The sequence below is a fragment of the Lactuca saligna genome, chromosome 9 (assembly GCF_052625555.1).
Source record: "Lactuca saligna cultivar CGN05327 chromosome 9, ASM5262555v1, whole genome shotgun sequence".
NCBI lineage: Eukaryota > Viridiplantae > Streptophyta > Magnoliopsida > Asterales > Asteraceae > Lactuca > Lactuca saligna.
This window is the reverse complement of record NC_136425.1, coordinates 75900120-75923141: the sequence shown is the minus strand read 5'-3', so window position 1 is coordinate 75923141 and position 23022 is coordinate 75900120. Positions and strand designations below refer to the sequence as shown.

General features: G+C 37.3%; 1 pseudogene; it reads left to right on the top strand.

The window, feature by feature from the left end:
- Nucleotides 1–1845: 1845 nt before the first annotated feature.
- LOC145017559 (aspartic proteinase PCS1 pseudogene) lies at nucleotides 1846–3663 on the top strand (annotated as a pseudogene).
- The last annotated feature ends 19359 nt before the right edge of the window (nucleotides 3664–23022 follow it).

The following is a 23022-nucleotide window of genomic DNA, read 5'->3' as shown; positions in this document are numbered from 1 at the left end:
GACTGTAGCTCATTATCAACTAAACGGATGTACCCTAGACATCACTCTCAGAAGTAGATCGGTAAGTATAACGACTGATATTACTAATAAATCTTATCTATAAGTTCACAATAACGTTTACAAACATAAATATAAGTTATAGTTAAAGTACGATAAACATAACTCAAATTACAAGTTGTTTAACAAAAAACTGGATAGTAAATCAAATCGAAAACTCTATTTCTCCAGGCTCTCTGATGCTGCAGAACTTTGCTTCTAACACCTAATAATTCCTAAAGTTCGCCTCGAGGGTTTGGAAAATATTTGAGAGGTTTTGGTGCAAGATTGAACAAAAAAAAAAAAAAAAAACGAGGGTATTTATAGCAAAATTCAAAGGGAGCGTCGCGTCCTCTACACGTAGCAGCACACGGTTCATCCACATCGCCTGAACTTGGGGAGGAAGGGTTCAACCTGGTTGCGACACGTGTCACATTCCTGGTGGTGCCCGTGACGTGCTCTCGTTGGTCCGAAGTTATTATTATTTTTTTTAAAACCATAACTTTCGCGTACAGACTTCGTTTTCGATTGTTTTTATATCCCCACTTTCGAATCGACAATAACTACAACTTTCATTTAAACTTCGTTGACTAATTCACACTTTATTTTTCATTTTACGCTGTAAATGATGTTGTAAAATTCATAACTTCTTTATACGAGCTCCGTTTTGATGTTCTTTATATATCATTGCTTTCGTATCGATGAGTAATATAGCTTTCATTTAGATTGTTTTAGCTAACAATCACATGATTTTTATTTCGATTCTACGTGGCACACTATGTATGGTGGCTCACAATGTTATAATAGGTCACACTTCAAACTTTTCTAGGAGTGCATATGAATATTGTATAGGGAATCAAAATGATCTAATTTAACTTGAATCCATGCGCTAATACATGTTTCCATTATTTTGTTTTCAAACAATCAGAATTTTTATTAATACTAAAAAAGATATATATTAGGGTACAATAAATTTAACAAAAATATTCTAATCTCCAAAAATATCAATCATAGTATATTTATTACCGAACCTTGACCACCACCTACATTGCAACTAAAGACCCCTAATTGATGTTAACCCTTAACAAGTCCGTATCATCTTGTAACGATCCTCAATCATTATTGCAAATCAACTCAAAAATACCGACGTGTCTATGATTTGCCATGTAGCAATGAAACAAGTTATCATTAAAAAAAAAAAAAAAAAAAAAAAAAAAGTAGAGGTTTCAACTTCAACCACTTTTAAACGATATAGCCATAATAAAAACTTAATAATTTTATTAAATATGATAAATAGTACGATATAGAAAGATGATAAAAAAAATTTAACAAAAAAAAAAAAGGTAAGAGAATATTTGATTTCTCGATATACTAATAAAACAAAGACTAGACAAAATATCCTGTACAAAATTGGATTGATTGTGTAATATCAACCAAACTTAAAAAGAGGTCAGATTCGTCCATTTTACCATTGAATATAATTTAACAACGAAGTCAATTTACTTCCTAGATTCACAATAAATCTTACAAACAAACGTCAATTTATATTTAATGTTTATCATGCAAAATCTTTCCATAATTTATTTACTAGAATAATAGATCTCTTTTTAATTTCGGATTAGGAAAATTAATCATAAGGGTTTTATACTTGTATGGACCAGAAGGCGACGGCAGGAAGAAAAAAGAAATCTAGTAGGGGCCTACCCCTTTCACAATCCTCGAACTATAACTCAAAATCCCATTACACACGTACACCTCCCCATGGTATAGCCTCCTGTCTAAACTACACTATATAACTCAAAAACCCATAACGCATAAACATAACACAAATAAATATATACTTACCCCATCTCTCTTATTCTTCTTCAATGGCGTCTTTCTATCTCTTTCTTCTGTTTTTCTCATTCTTCCATTCGATTTCTTCCCAAATTTTGATCTTGCCACTCAAGCTTCAATCACTTCCTTCTGGGTCCCTTCAAAACCCTCCAAACGAGCTCTCTTTCCACCATAATGTTTCTCTCACTGTTTCCATCACCGTTGGATCGCCGCCGCAGCCAGTCACCGTCGTTCTTGATACCGGCAGCGAGCTCTCATGGCTCCGGTGCAAGAAAACCCCGACTTCACCCTTATGGTACAACCCACTTCGTTCCACCTCCTACACTCCGGTTCCTTGTTCCTCACCTACTTGCAGGACCCGAACCCGAGATTTCACTCTACCGGTTTCATGTGACCCGAAAAAGCTCTGCCACGCCATTGTCTCCTACGCGGATGCAACTTCAGTCGAAGGTAATCTCGCTTTTGAAACTTTTCGGTTTACGAATTCGGATCTTCCTAAAGTTGTATTCGGATGCATGGACTCCGGTTCGAGCTCTAACCCAGATGAAGATTCGAAAACGACCGGGTTATTAGGTATGAACCGGGGTTCTTTATCGTTCGTTTCACAAATGGGTTTTCCGAAGTTCTCGTATTGTATATCGAGTCGGGACTCGACCGGAGTTTTACTTTTCGGAGATGCCAAGATTTCTTGGCTCCAGCCGTTAAGTTACACGCCGTTAGTCAATATGTCAACGCCGTTACCGTATTTCGACCGGGTTGCTTATACGGTTCAGCTTGAAGGTATTAAAGTTGCGGGGACCGTTCTATCGTTACCCAAATCCGTATACGTACCTGATCATACCGGGGCGGGTCAAACCATGGTTGATTCGGGTACACAGTTTACTTTCCTACTTGGACCGGTTTACACTGCTTTGAAAAACGAGTTCTTGAAACAAACCAAAACGATTTTACGGGTTTATGAGGATCCGGATTACGTTTTCCAAGGTGCAATGGATCTTTGTTACCGTATTGACAAGACACGGGGCGGGTTACCTGTGTTGCCTAGTGTTACCATGATGTTTCGGGGCGCCGAAATGAGTATATCGGGTGAGAGGTTATTGGTTCAAGTACCCGGTTTGATTAAAGGGAATGATCAAATTCATTGCTTTACGTTTGGGAATTCGGACCTTCTTGGGATTGAAGCCTATGTGATCGGACATCACCATCAACAAAACATGTGGATGGAATTTGATATTGCAAATTCTCGGGTCGGGTTGGCTGAGGTTAGGTGTGACTTAGCAAGTCAAAAACTTGGAATAGGATTTTAAAGTAATGGGTTAAGTTCAAGTGGGGTCGACTCCGATTAAATATTTGACCCTTTTGACCATTGGTTCAAATTTGGTCAAGGTTTTAACTCATGGGTCGGGTCTAATTGGGTTTGGTGAAATACTTGACTTTTTAAAACGGATCAAGATGGGTCGGGTCAATTGAAGTTTAAGGACTGGTTTGTATAGGATAGATACAAGTTCTTATAAGTATCTTGATTCGTTGAGTGTTTTATAATGTTTTGCAAGGTGTGAATTTTAACAAAATGGACATATGAGTTTAAAAATAACATGTTTTGTAGGGTTCAAACAAAATTTCATTAGATTTGTTTGAAAATAGAGGAACATGGCATGTGTCATTTGTAAAGAAGATTCTTTAATGTGTGATAGCCCATATGTTGGTCGTATGGAAGTACGATATGGTGTTGATTTATCAAAGGAAGGATGAACTCATAAATAAATTGACCTATATTTATTTTCTTTTCAATTTCTGAGGCTATTTTGTACTTCTACAAACTATTTAATATTATACTACTTTTTTCAAAACATATGTTCATATATTATGTTCTTTTCTCATTAAATTTTTTGTCCAAGTATATTATACGATTTTAAAAGATGTTTTATTATTTTTGTTTTAACCCATAAAAGATACAAATGGATTTACACCATTGTTTGGTGAGTAGGGGACCAAGGAAGAAATATCTTACCAAACAAAACTCATGCTTTCAATAAAATTTGTACGAAAGTAAACTTATGCTTTTGTATGCCATCGATGATTTTGGATTTTACCTCCTTGTTACTTGCATCATTTAGTAATAACCGTTGGTTAAAAAAAGACAATCGACATCTTATTTCAAAATTTATAGTGCTTTTCGAAAAGATATAAAAAATATAAGGATATTTATAAATTTAATAATATTTAAAATTATTCTCAAATAACAAACTTTTCTGAAATTGGTTATTTAAAACTTAAAATTGGTCGGACACCCATTTGGATGTGGCCGCTCTCTAAATAAGTTCTTAAAATGTGATATCCACCGCATCTATGAATTATATTTTGGACCCTCACGGAAATGACTTATGATGATGATGAGGCTTTGGTGTTGGTATGTTATGTGTGTTTATATGTTTTTCTGTTATCGAGTTATATAATGTAAAAACGTTAGTTGGAAAGGAAAAACTGTCTAGAATACGATGAACTTATTTTGTATGGACAAGGTTTTTAGGGTCAAAACACAATACTTGAGTGCTTGTCAATAGCTAAGTGGTTGACGCTAATATAAAATGTGGATATGTAGCATAATTTTGTTAGAAATATGAGTTTGGGATGTTTATATTTGTCCCGAACACGAAGAACTTGTATGGAATACGCATACTAGTCTATAATAAGCAAAACTATGTTTTCTTTTCGTAACATTTCATGATAACTTGCTTTGTTACTATTTCAACATGGCCACGTATATGAGTTTTCACTAGAGATGAATTTCAAAACTAACATGGGTCGAGACATTCTATGAAAGTTATGACCTACACCGACATGAGAGGTACTTTTTAGGGTGTCGTGGTTTGGGATTTTGTATAAACAAGATCGTTTGATTTTATAAACAATAACAAGAAATAAAATACAGAGAGAATATCAAAATAGTGTCGATGCTTAGGTTAACAAAGCTCTCGAAGAGTTCAACGTGAACTTGTTTGTAAGAGCTAGATACGACAATACAATCAATAACCCTAGAAAGATACATACATGCACATTAAATAGTCTATAACCCTAGCAAAACATAAATATGGATGGACACGCCCAACTCGTTAAAATAAGACTATTCAAGTACAATACATTTTGACACAACACTTTTATAACCCAACAATCTTCCCATTTGTGTCAAATAAAGAAAGGAGATTCTTCATTGTTGTTTCTTCTGAACCTTGAACAACTTAGTCATCAAATAGAAGGGTATTTCTGATCACAAGATGCCACTTGATCATGCCATTGAAGCATTTCAGATCCGCATCATTGTTTGCTTTGCATGCTACAGTTAAGCTCATGATGTTGTTCAGTGAAGTATTGGAGTATAAATGTTTGTCTAATAAAAAGAACAAACTTTTCTGAACATTTTCACCCTCTTGTCTTTAATACACCACGCTCCAATCTGCTTTCTTAATCTTACCCAGCCTCCTCTTTTGGAAGTCAATCGTTTCTTCATCAGGTTTCACAACTGGCCTTTTCTTTAACATATAAGCTATTTCCATATCCATTTTTGCAACTTCATGAATGTAGCAAATCAACATTCTTTTCAGATGACCAACAATTGGCTCATACTTCTATTTATCTTTCAATAAAATCAGAAACAAGGAAATCCAAATCATTTGGGTTCATGCATGGTAGATTAGTAAGTGTGAACTGATCTTCATTGCAACTTGCTCCTCGGAATCCCTTAAATTTGACATTTGTGAAGTGTTCAGTTGGAAAAGGAGCATAAAGTTTCACAACAACAATCTTCTTTAGGCTCCATATCTTGAACTGAGGCTGTCCATGCTTGAGATAAAATGAGAAAATCATATTGTTAACATCGTATTCTAAAAGTGGCACTTTCTCAATATGAGTGAAGCCTTATAATAGGAAGGCTTTCAGAATGAGTGGGAAGTCGAGTTGTGAGTCAGCGGTATTGTTTAGTTTGAAAGATACTGGAGGCTCCAATTAGTGAATGCTCGAATCATCGATCGCTTCCTTTTGAATTCTTTTTAAAGACCAAGGAGGAAATAGTGGCATGTGTGTCTGTAGTGTTGGACTAAGTGTCTAATCCAATCACTATATTTGGTATGTACTTGATTTGATTATGAGCATGGTCCTTTTGGGTTGCCTTCACTTATGCAACTTGATGGGATGACTAGTGGAGAGAGAGAGAGTATAGGATTTATTATATGAATAATAAATTGGTACTCACAATGATTTTATCAATATATTATAAGATTAATATATTATTTGGAAATCATATTAGGGAAATCTTCAGAAAAGTCCTAATATTTACGAAAAAGTTACACTTTAGTCCCAAGTTTTTTTTTTTTGAACGAAAAAGTCTTGAAAACTAGCAAAAATCTGCAGTTTGACCCTTTTTGACCGGTTGAAATCAATACTAAATTAATTTGGGACTATTTCGTAAACTAACCCAAAATATTATGACTTTTCTGTAAAACAAAAATATTATTATTATTATTATTATTATTATTATTATTATTATTAAAAATATAAACAAGAATACTATTTTTTGAACTTGTTATTATTAATACTGTTACTAAAACATAATGCATTTAAATAAAAAATATATATATATTAATGACATTGTTTAAGGGTGGAAGTGGAGGAGATGGTGATGATTTTAGCATTAAAATAGTGAATGTCTACTTGTATACTTTTACTTTTTATATGGTCATTTCACATTTGTTATTATTGTTTTCAATTTAAAATATTAATACTTAACAATTTAAAAGAAGTTACATATTTATAAAATTGTTTATAAATAGTTTAAGGTATAAGAGTTTCTCACTTTGTATATAAAATTGTTTAAGTAGAAGAATTACTTACTAAATCTAACAAATCCGCTACAAACATTTACATAGATAACCCATACAAAAATTCAAAAGTATTAATTACAATATCTTGTTTAATAAAAAGTAATAGGAATAATTCAAAAGTATTAAGCAAAATTCAAAAGTATTAATTCAAAAAACATGTCCTATTATTTTTTATTAAACAAGATATTGTAATTAATAATTTTGAATTTTGATATGAGCTACCTATATAGATGTTTATAGTGGATCTGTTGGATTTGGAAAGTAATCCTTCTACCTTAAACATTTTTATATACAAAGTGGAAATCCTACTATTTTAAACTATTTATAAACAATTTTACAAATATGCAAATTCTTTTAAATTATTAAGTATTATTATTCTGAATTGAAAACAATAATAACAAATATGAAATGACCATATACAAAGTAAAAATATACAAGCAAACATTCATGATTTCAATGCTAAAAACATCACCATCTCTTCTACCTCCACCCTTAAATAATGTCATTAATATTATATTTTTCATTTAAATGCATTTATATGTATTAATAACAATATTAATAATAACAAGTTCAAAAAATAGTATTCTTATTTATATTTTTAATAATAATAATAATAATAATAATAATAATAATAATAATAATAATAATAATAATAGTAAGAGTTTTGTTTGTAGAAAAGTCATAATATTCTTTATTTACAAAAAAGTCATAATATTTTTGTTTTCAGAAAAGTCTCAATATTTTGGGTTAAATTACGAAAGAGTCCCAAATTAATTTGGTACTGGTTTCAACCGGTCAAAAAGGGTCAAACTGCAATTTTTTACCGGTTTTCAGGACTTTTTCGTTAAAAAAGAAATCTTGGGACTAAAATGTAACTTTTCCGTAAATATTGGTACTTTTCTGAAGATTTCCCATCATATTATTAATTAGTAATTAATCAGAAATTAAATTGATGTTAATTTTGGGATTAAAGGAACTGATTAATAATGGAAGGGGTGTTTTGCAAATCATTGATAGTTGTAAAACTGGGCCTATGGACTTCTTGATGGTAGTAGACGAAATTTATAGCTTGGGCTTATAAGATTTCGTCCAAGGCATCTTATGGAGGTCCATGGGTTGCTTTGGGCTTATGTTAGGAACTAGGGTTTCCTTATTCAAGTCCAGTTTCAAGACTAAACAACCTAGGCTTATATAAACCCTTTAAACCCTAAGGAAACCGTCCCTAAGCTTCTAGGAATTGCCTAGCCGATTATTTTACCTCTCTCCAAGTCATTCTTTGCATTGAGTGTTTGTGACTCCATTAGAGGTGTAACACTTAGGGCACTAGGCTTTCAGAAGTGAAGATCAAGCAAGGATTGTTCTTGTTATTACAATATAAGAAGTGAGATAATCCTCCAACCCTTTTTGTCACACCCCAAAACCAAGAACGGCGGAAACGTTCTGGGGCGGAGGACGTCATGTAAGTATCACAACACAGTAAATGTCAATAAGCAAACAACATCATCCATTGCATTAAATATATATAATTTTAATACAAGCGTGTTCTGTACATTATAGACACCAAAAATAACGTATATCAAAATAATAAGATGAGTCTTGAATGCTCTCCATCTTCTCAAAAGCTGGTCTCGGTACCTGTCTACTGACGACCTGAGAATACAAGTTATTTTGAAAGAGTTTATCAGCATTAAGCTGGTGAGTTCATAAGTATTTTAGTGTCAGAAGTTGTTCTTCAAAAATGTTTGAATCTGTATCAAGTATAAGTTTGTAAAATGTATGTAAAAGTTTGCAATCGTTTGTAAAAGTTTGAATCTCTCAGAAAAACCTATATTTTCTATTAAAGAAGCCTTCTACCAAGGTTTAACTGTTTTGTATGTTCGCTTGATGTAAAAGTGTGTAATTTCCCAAATGTAACTATCATTTATCAAAATATAGTTTGTACATAAACGTGTAAGTGAGGTTATCACTAAAATATGTAATGGGTAAATTAATGTAGTACTGTAGCCTTTGTGTTTTAAGAACTACTGCGGTACTAACTACCTTAAACCGAATTTATATTAAGGCATTACGTGATAAATTGCACCATACTATCGACTAGTAACAACGACAAATGAATGGTCGTAATAACAGAATGACGTTTGGCACCCGCAGACCTGCAGGTCCGGCTGTAGCTAGCAGCAAGGTGTAGGATTGTCAATCCAGTATAGATCTATACGCAAACTCAACGCTCTCCCTTCAAGAGAATTCTGGCTACAACTCGAGCCATGACAGTTAAGTCATGCTCCGATTTAAATCACCATAATAAAGTATTCATGTATACGTACTGTTTCTCGTTCTAGTATATGTATATGTATTGTTTCTAGCATCATTGTATATGTATTGTTTCTAGTATATGTATATGTACTGTTTCTAGTATCATTGTATATGTATTGTTTCTAGTATCATTGTATATGTATTGTTTCTAGTATCATTGTATATGTATTGTTTCTAGTATATGTATATGTATTGTACTGTGTTACCCCGATGGTAACTAACTATTGATGTACTGATAAATATGAGTATGGAAGTACTTTTATGTCTATACATGTATATATTATATATAACTAATGTTGAAATGACTTTCGGATGGTCACCCGAAGCTCCACCAGACCACATCCAAATCGAGGAAAAGGAAATAGGATATGTGGCTTTCCTAAGCCTTTTAAACATTATTTATACATCTATACGTATATGGGCATGCAATTTATAAGAAGTAGAACAAAGTTTAATAAAAGCATTTGATAAGTAAAAAGAGTTTGTAAAACGTTTGAAGTGAAACAGTTTGATAAACAGTTTGAACATTGGTAAAAATCGTTGTTTTCCTAGTTATTAATCACATGTGATTAAAGGCAATCACATGTGATTGAAGCAATAACTATAAGTATTTGACTTGTATCCCCCCCATAAAGTGTTTAAAACATTTAAAATCATTTCAAAGGTTGATTCAAGGGGTATGAACTCACATGTGGTGAGTCGCTTGAATTGAGGTATCGGGTACCGTGCTAAGTGTCAAACGGAGACTTGTTCACACGTACGAGCCTAGTTATCATATAATAAGCATATATATAACTAATTAGCCACATAATAACTTAACAAAGTAAGTTAATACAATTAGGAACATGTAAGCACTCTTACGAGTGTTTAAGGTTCAAATGGTTGCATCTAAGTTGTTACGGGACAAGGCAAAAGGGTTTGAAACATCAAATGGCCTTGTATAGGAGTTTACCACCCAACAAACCCCGCATCTTGGAGTTTACGGCCGTAAACTCATGGGTTTATGGCCGTGAACTCCTCAAAGGTTGGTTTTGGGTGTTTTATGGTGCTATCTTGGTCCTAGCTCACTCTTAGCTTTGTTGGAATAACACATGAAGTAGTTTAAGGCTCTAGAACACTCCATATGGGAGTTTACGGCCTAAAGGCATTCACCCTAGAGTTTACGACCATAAACTCTTGGAATTCAATTGATTTGAGGCTTTTAAACATCAAGGATGGCTTCCATGAATTTATCTAAGGCTTATGGGGACAAGATGCACACATTTAGGGCATCACTTGGAGTTTACGGCCCAAGATGTGTTCATTGGCCGTAAACTCTTTCAAAGGAGTTGTTTTGATGTGTTCTACTCTCCATTCTAGTCCCAAGTATGCAAGGTAATTTGTCTTAAGGCCTTAGGTGTGCTTGGAATGATTTTTACACAAGAAAAGGGGGTTTACGGCCCAAGATCCTTTCCTTGGCCGTAAACTCCTAAAACTCTTTCATTTGGAAGTGTTTTTATGTCCAAAAAAAGCACAAGAACTAGTGGTTAAAGTCTCAAAGCTCAAGGAGGCAAGATAGGGCTTGTTTGCCCATTTGAAAGGGGTTTACGGCCTAGGTGTTCTTTGGCCGTAAACTCCTCTAATCTTGTTGATTTTGGACATTAAATGATGTTATAAGGCATATAGGAAGCATTAAAACATGTTTAGGAAAGCAGACTCACAATCCGGGATGAAAACCCGAAGATCCGTCAGAGAGAATTGGCTTTTCTCTAGTTGGAATTGTAAATAATGAACTAATTTAGTTCTGAAAACTATTTATAGTCCTGGAATATTTTGACAGAAAATATTTTTATTCCGGGAGTCGGACTATAATATTGTGAAACTTTCAGTGTTCAAGTTTCACGATCATAGGAGCATTCATTCTCCAGATATGTCCAGAAACGTAAACCCTAATGTACACAAACTTGTTCGGACAAGTCTGAAATTTACAGAAATTGGACTAGCTTCTATTGAATAGATGATGTTCGTACAAATGAAAATTTCGGGTTGTCACATCATCCCCCCGTTAGAAGGAATTTCGTCCCGAAAATAGAATTTAAGCAAATAAGAAGTTACAAATAACTAAGCGAAGAGATGAGGATGTTTCAGTTTCATCTGATCCTCGCGTTCCCAAGTGAATTCTGGTCCTCGCTTGGCGTTCCAGCGAACCTTCACGATAGGGATACGGCTTTGCTTCGTCTGCTTGACCTCACGGTCCATGATCTCTACAGGTTCTTCCACGAAGTTGAGGCTCTCGTTGATCTCGATTTCGTCGAGTGGGATTACGAGAGTCTCGTCGGACAGACACTTTTTCAAGTTAGATACGTGGAATGTAGAATGTACGTTACGAAGTGTGTCGGGTAGATCAAGTTTGTAAGCTACAGGGCCGACTCTTGCGAGAATCTCGAAAGGCCCTATGTACCTAGGATTAAGCTTCCCACGCTTACCGAAGCGTATCAAGCCCTTCCAGGGTGAGACTTTTAGAAGGACTCGGTCTCCCACTTGAAATTCCAAAGGTTTTCTATGTTTATCAGCGTAGCTCTTTTGTCGGTCTCTAGAGGCTTTCAATCGTTCACGAATCTGAATGATCTTCTCTGTCGTTTGCCGAATGATTTCCGGACCAGTGAGAGTACTGTCGGAAGCTTGCCCTCTCGCTAATTGGGTATCACCCACCTCAGCCCAGCACAGAGGGGATCTGCACTTTCGGCCGTAGAGAGCTTCAAATGGTGCTGCTTTTATGCTCGTGTGATAACTGTTGTTGTAGGAAAATTCGACGAGGGGTAAATGAGTATCCCATGCTTTTCCAAAGTCAATTACACAAGCACGCAACATATCTTCTAAAGTCTGGATTGTTCTCTCACTCTGTCCGTCAGTCTGTGGATGGTAGGCTGTGCTCATGTCCAGCCTTGTTCCTAGGGAATGTTGTAGTGATTGCCAAAATCTTGAGGTGAACCTACTATCTCGATCGGAGATAATGGATATAGGTACACCATGTAATCGTACGACTTCCCTAATGTATGTTCTCGTAAGTTTCTCCATTTTGTCGGTTTCTTTGATAGGTAGGAAGTGTGCAGACTTGGTCAATCTATCAACGATGACCCATATGGTATCAAGTCCACCCGTTGTCTTGGACAACTTGGTTATGAAATCCATAGTGATCCACTCCCACTTCCATTCTGGAATTTCTGGTTGTTGCAGTAAACCAGAGGGCTTCTGGTATTCGACCTTTACCTTTGCGCAAGTAAGGCATTTACTTACGAAGGTAGCAATCTCTGCTTTCATATTAGGCCACCAGTATAGCTTTTTAAGATCCAGATACATCTTATCTGAACCTGGGTGGACGGAATACCGAGTATTGTGCGCCTCGGTCATGACTAGGTCTCGGAAACCACCGTGTTTCGGTGTCCAAATCCGATTCATGAAGTATAAGGCTCCGTCACCCTTGGCTTCTAAGTTCTTGTCCACTCCTCTAAGGGATTCACCCGTCACATTTTCAGGTTTCATGGCTTCAAGTTGGGCCGCCTGAATTTGGTTAGACAAGTGTGAATGGATGGTTATTGATAGTGACTTGACCTTGCGACCAGAATATTCTTTCCGACTCAGGGCGTCTGCTACTACGTTGGCTTTACCCGGATGATAACGAATATCGCATTTGTAATCACTGAGTAGCTCGACCCACCGTCGTTGCCTCATGTTGAGCTCATTCTGATCGAATATGTGTTGTAGACTCTTGTGGTCGGTAAAGATAGTGCTCTTCGTTCCATACAAGTAATGTCTCCAGATCTTCAGAGCAAACACTACTGCTCCCAGTTCAAGATCGTGTGTCGTATAGTTAACTTCGTGTGTCTTCAACTGCCGGGAGGCGTAGGCGATGACCTTACCTCGTTGCATCAGAACACACCCGAGCCCTTGGTTCGATGCATCGCAATAGACTACGAAGTCTTCTATCCCTTCGGGGAGAGATAGTATTGGCGCGGTGCACAAGGCTCGTTTGAGCGTTTGGAACGCTCTCTCTTGTTTCTCTTCCCAGTCAAAGGCCACGCCTTTCTGGGTCAGGGTTGTAAGAGGTTTCACTATTCGGGAGAAGTTCTGAATGAATCTGCGGTAGTAGCCAGCAAGACCTAGAAATTGACGAATTTCTGTCGGCGTTTTCGGTGCTGACCAGTTCTCAATGGCTTTAATTTTGGAGGGGTCCACGTGGATTCCCTCTTCGCTTACCACGTGTCCTAAGAATTCGACTCTTCGGATCCAAAATTCACATTTCGAGAACTTCGCATAAAGTTTCTCTGTTCGTAGAGTTCCTAAAACTAGTCGGAGGTGATCGCCATGATCTTCCTTACTCCGGGAGTAGATCAGGATGTCGTCAATGAAAACGATGACGAACTGATCCAAGTAAGGTTGGCATACTCTGTTCATCAGGTCCATGAAAACTGCTGGCGCATTGGTCAATCCGAATGGCATCACCACGAAATCGTAGTGTCCGTAATGAGTTCGGAAGGCTGTCTTTGGAACATCCTCCTCTAGTACTCGTAACTGGTGATATCCGGATCTTAGATCAATTTTAGAAAAATAGTTCGCCCCTTGCAGTTGGTCAAATAAATCGTCTATGCGAGGTAGAGGGTAACGATTTTTGACCGTCAGTTTGTTGAGTTCCCTGTAGTCGATACACATACGGAATGATCCGTCTTTCTTCTTAACAAACAAGACCGGTGCTCCCCAAGGTGAGAAGCTTGGTCTTATGAAGCCCTTGCTGAGTAGTTCGTTAAGTTGACCAGATAATTCTTGCATCTCTGCTGGTGCTAATCGGTAGGGAGACTTGGCTACTGGGGTAGCTCCTGGGACTAAGTCGATACGGAATTCGACCTGTCGTTGCGGAGGTAATCCAGGTAGTTCTTCTGGGAAAATGTCGGGAAAGTCGCTCACTACTGGAATGTTCTTGAGTTCTTTCGTTTCGAAGTTCGTGTCGACGACGTGAGCAAGGAATGCATGGTATTCTTTGCGCAGATATTGATGTGCTTGAATACTTGATATAATGCGAAGACTCGCACCAGGTTTGTCGCCGTAGACTATAAGAGTTTCGTTAGACGGAAGGTTTAGTCGGATTGCTTTCTCGAAGCACATGATGTCGGCGCGATGTAGACTCAACCAATCCATGCCGATGATGACGTCGAAACTTTTTATTGAGACCGGCATGAGGTCGATTGGGAATGAATGGTTATCTAGGGTTAGGATACACCCTAAGTATATGCTACCGGTGTTTTCTGTTTTGCCGTTAACCATTTCTACTGTGAATTGTTCTTTAAGTGCGTGTGGTTGTGGTTTAATCATGCGAGCAAATTTGTGGTTTACGAAGCTTCGCTCCGCTCCACTATCGAACAGAATGCATGCATAGGAGTTATCGAGGAGGAACGTACCAGTCACCACTGTCGGGTCAGCGACTGCTTCCCCGTGGCCTATAGCTAGTACCCTCCCTGCTCCTCCAGTATTCCTCGCTTTAGGGCAGTCCCTCTTATAGTGGCCTGTTTCGCCACATCCATAACAAGTTGGGCTCGCGCCAGGGCCAGGGACTTGCGTGATTGGTTGCGCCGAAAATTTACAGAAACGGACGGTGTGTCCTTTCCTGTTGCAGTTAGAGCACTGCATTTCACGGCAGGGGCCGTTGTGGTGGAAGTTGCATTTGTTGCACTTCGGCAAACTTCCAGCATACTGCTTCGTCGGTGCAGTAGCAGCAGGGGTTACTGCGGCATGTACAGCCACAGTTTGCTGCTTCTTGGCAGCTCGCTGTCTCTTCTTGTCATCCCAGAACTTCTGCTTGGTGTCAGCGGGTTTGGATGGTTCTGAGATGGCTAGGGTTGTTGTGGTTGTAGGGGTTTTGCCACCATGGTCAATGAGTCGCTGTGCCAGTCGCTTGGCACTGTCAAAGGTAGCGGGGTTGGATGCTAAGACATTCCCCTGATACGGAGGAACTAGCCCCCATATGTACCTTTCAATCTTCTTCCCTTCAGTGGGAACCATATTCGGGCAGAGGGCCACCAGTTCGCTAAACCGGGCAGTGTAAGCGATAATGTTGGTGCCCTTCATGGTCAGGCTCCAAAGCTCCTGTTCCAGTTTTTGGATCTCGCCCCTCGGGCAGTATTCCTCAATCATGAGGTCTTTCATCTTATCCCAGCCTATGTCGTTGGCCACGACGAGAGTTAGAGATTTAACGTGGCTGTTCCACCACGTCAGTGCCTTCCCTTCGAAGGTGCATGCGACATATTTGACTTTGCATGCAGCAGGGCAAGAACAGATTTCGAAGACTGATTCAGTCTTCTCGAACCATTGCGAAAGGGCAATGACTCTGCCGGTCCCATGGAAGGGTTTCGGCTTACAGTTGGTGAAATCCTTGTAAGAGCACTCTCTCGAGTGCACAGGAGTTTCCACCGGAATGGAGTTAACCGGGGTTCCACCTCTGCTAGCATCCGATGAGTGATACTGAGCCATGGCAGTTGCCACTGCTGCAGCATTCAGAGCGGCAGTATCGATGACTGCAGGTGGAGGAGGCGGTGGAGGCACATGATTATTCCTAGCCCTGGGAGATTTACGAGGAGGCATCTTTCAACTATAAGTTTATAAAGATGAGAAAAGTGGTAAGAATCAATTTGTAAGAAATGTGCGAATGACACATGGACTAACTAACCATAGCCCAACAATTGAATGAGTGTTTGTGTTCATAACCAGAATGATGTGTAAGAAAACCCAAATGCAAAGATTTATCCCACAGAGTAGGTAGTTGTCAAATAATACTGGTATTACTGATGTAACGAGTTCAATGAAAATTGACCTAACAGTAGGTCTTACATCATACCATACAGAAAGTTTGACAGTTCCTAGATTCCTAGTTAGTGTACTGAAAGTTAGGAATATTTTACAGATAAGTGCTACTTAGAGCACAGATGTTAAAAGACTAATCCTTAACCCAAAAGATAATGATGTACTAGACATCATCTAACGGCGATGAGTATTCCTCGGGAGAACCCTGAGGTCTCTCATTTGACGTACCACCTCTTGAAGGTGTCGTTCATGAGCTCTTTGACGAGCTCGAAGTTCCATGACCTCAGCTTGAGAGGCAACCAGACGTTGCTGCAGAGTTTCATTGGTTCTCCGGGTCCGTTCCATATCTTCTTCGAGACGGTGAATGCGGACTGTGTTGACACCAGAGTTGGCATCAATCTCCACGACTCGGTCGATGGCTGCTCGACCTTGCTCGACATTACGAGATATCCTACGGATAAGGACAGGTAGAGCTCGGTCAGCAGAGCCACCATCACTGTCGTTGTAAAAGGTTCGGTCCCCAAATTATGGTAAGGTTTGACCCTGTTCGTCACTCCAGCGATTCAAGTTATCTACCCACAAGGGAGTGGGACCTAGAAAAGCTGGTCGAGGGTTGTTGTTCGGGGCTTGACCTACTAGAGGTAAGTTGTTGACTTCCGGCTCAGAGTCTGATCCATCTGAGAAGCCTTCAGCTTGATGATCATCCAATGGAATTGGGTGTTCATCGTCAGACTCTGCTTCGAGCCATCCTGCGTTACCTTCATTTGGAAAGTACGGGTCGCCGTGATGGAATCCAGCCATCTAAATCTACGCGAGAAGAGGGGTATAAAGATATAGTATACAAGTAGTTGGTAGTACAAAATACTCCTATAGTATTTTAAGTTTAAGTTCTATTGAATCTTCTTGTGGTATTGTTGGTAAGTTTTTAGACTTGTTAACACATCACAACCATTCTAGGGCATATGCTAATCACTCCTCGGACCAGCATAGTTGATCAGGCTATGCCATTCCCAGGGCTGACCATATATCCCCGAGCTTACTTGTGATATTTAACAATCGTAATACTTTTGTTCTTGTCGTTGTGACATTGGTTTTAGTATGAATGTAGACTAGTATACTTAATTAAATATTTTAGTATTTTAAGTATAGACTCTTGGTCAGAGTGTTTTAATCCCAAATGGGTTTATAGTTTAGTATATCTTTTATGGGTTGATATAATTGATTCACTATAAACAATGCACTGATACCAATCTGTCACACCCCAAAACCAAGAACGGCGGAAACGTTCTGGGGCGGAGGACGTCATGTAAGTATCACAACACAGTAAATGTCAATAAGCAAACAACATCATCCATTGCATTAAATATATATAATTTTAATACAAGCGTGTTCTGTACATTATAGACACCAAAAATAACGTATATCAAAATAATAAGATGAGTCTTGAATGCGCTCCATCTTCTCAAAAGCTGGTCTCGGTACCTGTCTACTAACGACCTGAGAATACAAGTTATTATGAAAGAGTTTATCAGCATTAAGCTGGTGAGTTCATAAGTATTTTAGTGTCAGAAGTTGTTCTTCAAAAATGTTTGAATCTGTATCAAGTATAAGTTTGTAAAATGTATGTAAAAGTTTGCAATCGTTTGTAAAAGTTTGAATCTCTCAGAAAAACCTATATTTTCTATTAAAGAAGCCTTCTACCAAGGTTTAACTGTTTTGTATGTTCGCTTAATGTAAAAGTGTGTAATTTCCCAAATGTAACTATCATTTATCAAAATATAGTTTGTACACAAACGTGTAAGTGAGGTTATCACTAAAATATGTAATGGGTAAATTAATGTAGTACTGTAGCCTTTGTGTTTTAAGAACTACTACGGTACTAACTACCTTAAACCGGATTTATATTAAGGCATTACGTGATAAATTGCACCATACTATCGACTAGTAACAACGACAAATGAATGGTCGTAATAACGGAATGACGTTTGGCACCCGCAGACCTGCAGGTCCGGCTGTAGCTAGCAGCAAGGTGTAGGATTGTCAATCCAGTATAGATCTATACGCAAACTTAACGCTCTCCCTTCAAGAGAATTCTGGCTACAACTCGAGCCATGACCGTTAAGTCATGCTCCGATTTAAATCACCATAATAAAGTATTCATGTATACGTACTGTTTCTCGTTCTAGTATATGTATATGTATTGTTTCTAGCATCATTGTATATGTATTGTTTCTAGTATATGTATATGTATTGTTTCTAGTATCATTGTATATGTATTGTTTCTAGTATCATTGTATATGTATTGTTTCTAGTATCATTGTATATGTATTGTTTCTAGTATCATTGTATATGTATTGTTTCTAGTATATGTATATGTATTGTACTGCGTTACCCCGATGGTAACTAACTATTGATGTACTGATAAATAAGAGTATGGAAGTACTTTTATGTCTATACATGTATATATGATATATAACTAATGTTGAAACGACTTTCGGATGGTCACCCGAAGCTCCACCAGACCACATCCAAATCGAGGAAAAGGAAATAGGATAGGTGGCTTTCCTAAGCCTTTTAAACATTATTTATACATCTATACGTATATGGGCATGCAATTTATAAGAAGTAGAACAAAGTTTAATAAAAGCATTTGATAAGTAAAAAGAGTTTGTAAAACGTTTGAAGTGAAACAGTTTGATAAACAGTTTGAACATTAGTAAAAATCGTTGTTTTCCTAGTTATTAATCACATGTGATTAAAGGCAATCACATGTGATTGAAGCAATAACTATAAGTATTTGACTTGTATCCCCCCCCATAAAGTGTTTAAAACATTTAAAATCATTTCAAAGGTTGATTCAAGGGGTATGAACTCACATGTGGTGAGTCGCTTGAATTGAGGTATCGGGTACCGTGCTAAGTGTCAAACGGAGACTTGTTCACACGTACGAGCCTAGTTATCATATAATAAGCATATATATAACTAATTAGCCACATAATAACTTAACAAAGTAAGTTAATACAATTAGGAACATGTAAGCACTCTTACGAGTGTTTAAGGTTCAAATGGTTGCATCTAAGTTGTTACGGGACAAGGCAAAAGGGTTTGAAACATCAAATGGCCTTGTATAGGAGTTTACCACCCAACAAACCCCACATCTTGGAGTTTACGGCCGTAAACTCATGGGTTTATAGCCGTGAACTCCTCAAAGGTTGGTTTTGGGTGTTTTATGGTGCTATCTTGGTCCTAGCTCACTCCTAGCTTTGTTGGAATAACACATGAAGTAGTTTAAGGCTCTAGAACACTCCATATGGGAGTTTACGGCCTAAAGGCATTCACCCTAGAGTTTACGGCCGTAAACTCTTGGAATTAAATTGATTTGAGGCTTTTAAACATCAAGGATGGCTTCCATGAATTTATCTAAGGCTTATGGGGACAAGATGCACACATTTAGGGCATCACTTGGAGTTTACGGCCCAAGATGTGTTCATTGGCCGTAAACTCTTTTCAAGGAGTTGTTTTGATGTGTTCTACTCTCCATTCTAGTCCCAAGTATGCAAGGTAATTTGTCTTAAGGCCTTAGGTGTGCTTGGAATGATTTTTACACAAGAAAAGGGGGTTTACGGCCCAAGATCCTTTCCTTGGCCTTAAACTCCTAAAACTCTTTCATTTGGAAGTGTTTTTATGTCCAAAACAAGCACAATAACTAGTGGTTAAAGTCTCAAAGCTCAAGGAGGCAAGATAGGGCTTGTTTGCCCATTTGAAAGGGGTTTACGGCCTAGGTGTTCTTTGGCCGTAAAATCCTCTAATCTTGTTGATTTTGGACATTAAATGATGTTATAAGGCATATAGGAAGCATTAAAACATGTTTAGGAAAGCAGACTCACAATCCGGGATGAAAACCCGAAGATCCGTCAGAGAGAATTGGCTTTTCTCTAGTTGGAATTGTAAATAATGAACTAATTTAGTTCTGAAAACTATTTATAGTCCTGGAATATTTTGACAGAAAATATTTTTATTCCGGGATTCGGACTATAATATTGTGAAACTTTCAGTGTTCAAGTTTCACGATCATAGGAGCATTCATTCTCCAGATATGTCCAGAAACGTAAACCCTAATGTACACAAACTTGTTCGGACAAGTCTGAAATTTACAGAAATTGGACTAGCTTCTATTGAATAGATGATGTTCGTACAAATGAAAATTTCAGGTTGTCACACTTTTGTATATATGAATTTCAAAATTATGTATGCTAGATCTAAGGTATTATTTTAGATAGTTAATTTGTATGTATAACTTGAGAAAAACCTAGATCCAAAGCATTAGGGTTGCATGTGCATCATAGGAATGTTGTAATGCTCAAAACCTATCGGTGGTCACTACTAGAAAACTGCCCTTTAATGGCGCGCAAACAATGGCACACGGTGATTTACGATACGTATTTTTGTGCATCCTAAAAATAACGTCCGTTTTTAAAAAAAAATGAAGGATAGAGGACACGCATTTTTGCGTGCACTAAAATTAGTGTCCAATAAAAAAATTGAAAACACGGAGCGCACCTATGTTAAAATGAGTGTCGTGTAGAGATGTCGCTTTATATGAGTTTGAAAACACGGAGTGCACCTATGAAAATTCCAAAAGTTTGAATGGCCGCCATTTTATCCTCTGCCTTATTTCCATAGTTCTTCTCTCTCTCACTTATCAATACCCAAAAAATCCTAATATCATCACCATTTTCGTATTCATTAGGTCCCCAAGAATTTCAAAGGGGGAAAACAATCTCATTGAATCATTTTATTTGTTCATGTTCCTTTCTCGCAGTTGTCTAAAACTCAAGATGTTGATCAATTCCTTGATCTGAGCCCCACTTTTGCACTCTCTCCTCTGTATCACCTTATCTATCGTAAAATCGCACAGAGCCAGTTTGGTGTAAGAATCTCTGCAATTGGTGTCCCAGTGTCTTCTCCTCCAACAATTTACTCTGCAGTGTTTATCCTCCAAGCGAAGACCGTATTTTGCCATTACCACACCTCCTCACCCCTTCCAGTAGAAACAATCATATCTCATTCTTGCAATTTTAGTGAAGGAAACACCGGTGACGAAGGTGGCTTCCATACTATCGTCTTTCGATTGACGTAAGAGGATTGGTCCATCTGTTACTCCTCTATTCTAGGGCTCTATCAATGTGATTTGGGCAACAATTTTGAGCAATCTGTGACAAATTTTATTCTCGTTTTTTAAGATATTCTTCATTTATGTTTTTATCTTCTCATCTTAATCGTGCCACCAATCATCATCATCTTCTTCTCACTTACCTAGGTGTATTATATTTTCACCAACATTTCCTTTGTTTAGTATATACATTGTACACGAGAGATATAAATCAACTGAAAAAAAAAATAGAAGATTGATATAAGCTTTAATTGCCCTTCGTGCCCTCATTTATGGTGCGATCGAAAACCCTAGGAAAATGAAAACCCCCCATTTGATCATTAACTTGAAGAGGACTACTAGTGATTTGTAGGAAAAGAAAGCTGGCGCATTCAGACAGGTGTGTGGTGGCAGAAATAGCTGCTGCCTCCACAATCACAACCTATGGTTTCGAGTACAATGGGGGGTATATGACAACAAATGAAATCCAATATTCTTATTTTCCACTTTTGATTCTTGTTCTAGCTCATGGGTGTTCTTCCCTGAATCCCGAAGGTATGCTTATTTATACTTTTTAATCAGTTTAAGTATATCAAAGTATGTGTTTCAACTATTTGTATCATTTATGAACAAAAGTAGGATTGGCATTATTGGATTTTAAAGAGTATCTCATGATCCATATGGATTCTTTGCAACTTGGAATGTGGATGACAATGATCCATGCTCATGGTCCTATGTTCAGTGTGTCGTTGGCAATGTGCATACTCTGTAAATAAATGGAAGTATGTGTTTTCAATGTTCTTCATTTGTGAAGTTACAAGATACTTTTTCATCCAATCAATATGATCATAAATCGTTGTTGATTTTTTGAATTTGATCCACAAGACCATAGGATTTTCTTTATTTTTTTATTCTAAATTGGGTATTCTATAGACATTTGACTAACAATCGATTTTTGATGTTATTATGTCCTTTTCTTGAAGTGATTTTAAAGTGCTATCTTTGGAAGGAGTACTCACACCTGAGTTAGGGAATCTCACTCACTTGAGACATCTGTAAGTGTAAAGTTCTAATTCTTACCCACTATTTTTTTCTTCCAATTATGAAGGTGTAACGCCCGTGTTTCTGGGCTAAAAGCATTAATAATGTTGTAATAGTCTAGGTCAACCTTTGTAACTCATTTTGAAGTAATAAAGAGGAATTATGTGAATATCATGTGAATTGTATGCTTATTTGCTTAATTATTATGATTTAATTAATTAATAATGAAAATACGCATTGAAAATAAATACTAGAAAAACCGATATCTATTAAGAAAGTTGTAGTGGCCGAAACAAGGATTCCGGAGATATAAAGAACGCCGAAATCCGAGTTATAACGAAGAAGTTATGACCTGTCGAAGTTTTGTGACAGAACCGACACCGGGAAGCGTAAAAAGTGAACTTACGATAAAGTGCTTTTTAGCCTTAACAATCGAAACAAAAGTCATAGTATTGGTTAAGCCGAGAATTTTGATAAACAGAACGTCCAAATCTGACTTCGTATGAGGAAGTTATGATTTTTCTAAGTTTTAGCGGAGCAATAGACAACTAAATACTCGAATTTAGGATCGAGCGATATTTAGCCGACACAACCTAAACAAGAATCGGAGGTCTCGTCAATAGTAGTACAACGGTAAACATCCCGAGTCTTTTTAATGAAATACATTTCTACGGAAATGCTTTGATAAATCTTTATCATATTTTTATTTTGGGAACAAATTCCGCAACACTTTTATGTAAAATATTACTCTGATTTTCAAACAAGCATAAACAAAATCGGTCTTTTCTGGTCGTGATTTTGGGGATGTCACAGAAGGGGTATAAAAGACATTTGATTAAAGATAAACGATTATGCTAGTATGTGTTTTGAATATTTTAACAGAGGGAGAATAAGAGAATTGATTTGAGAGACTTGAAACATTTTCTAATTTTTTGT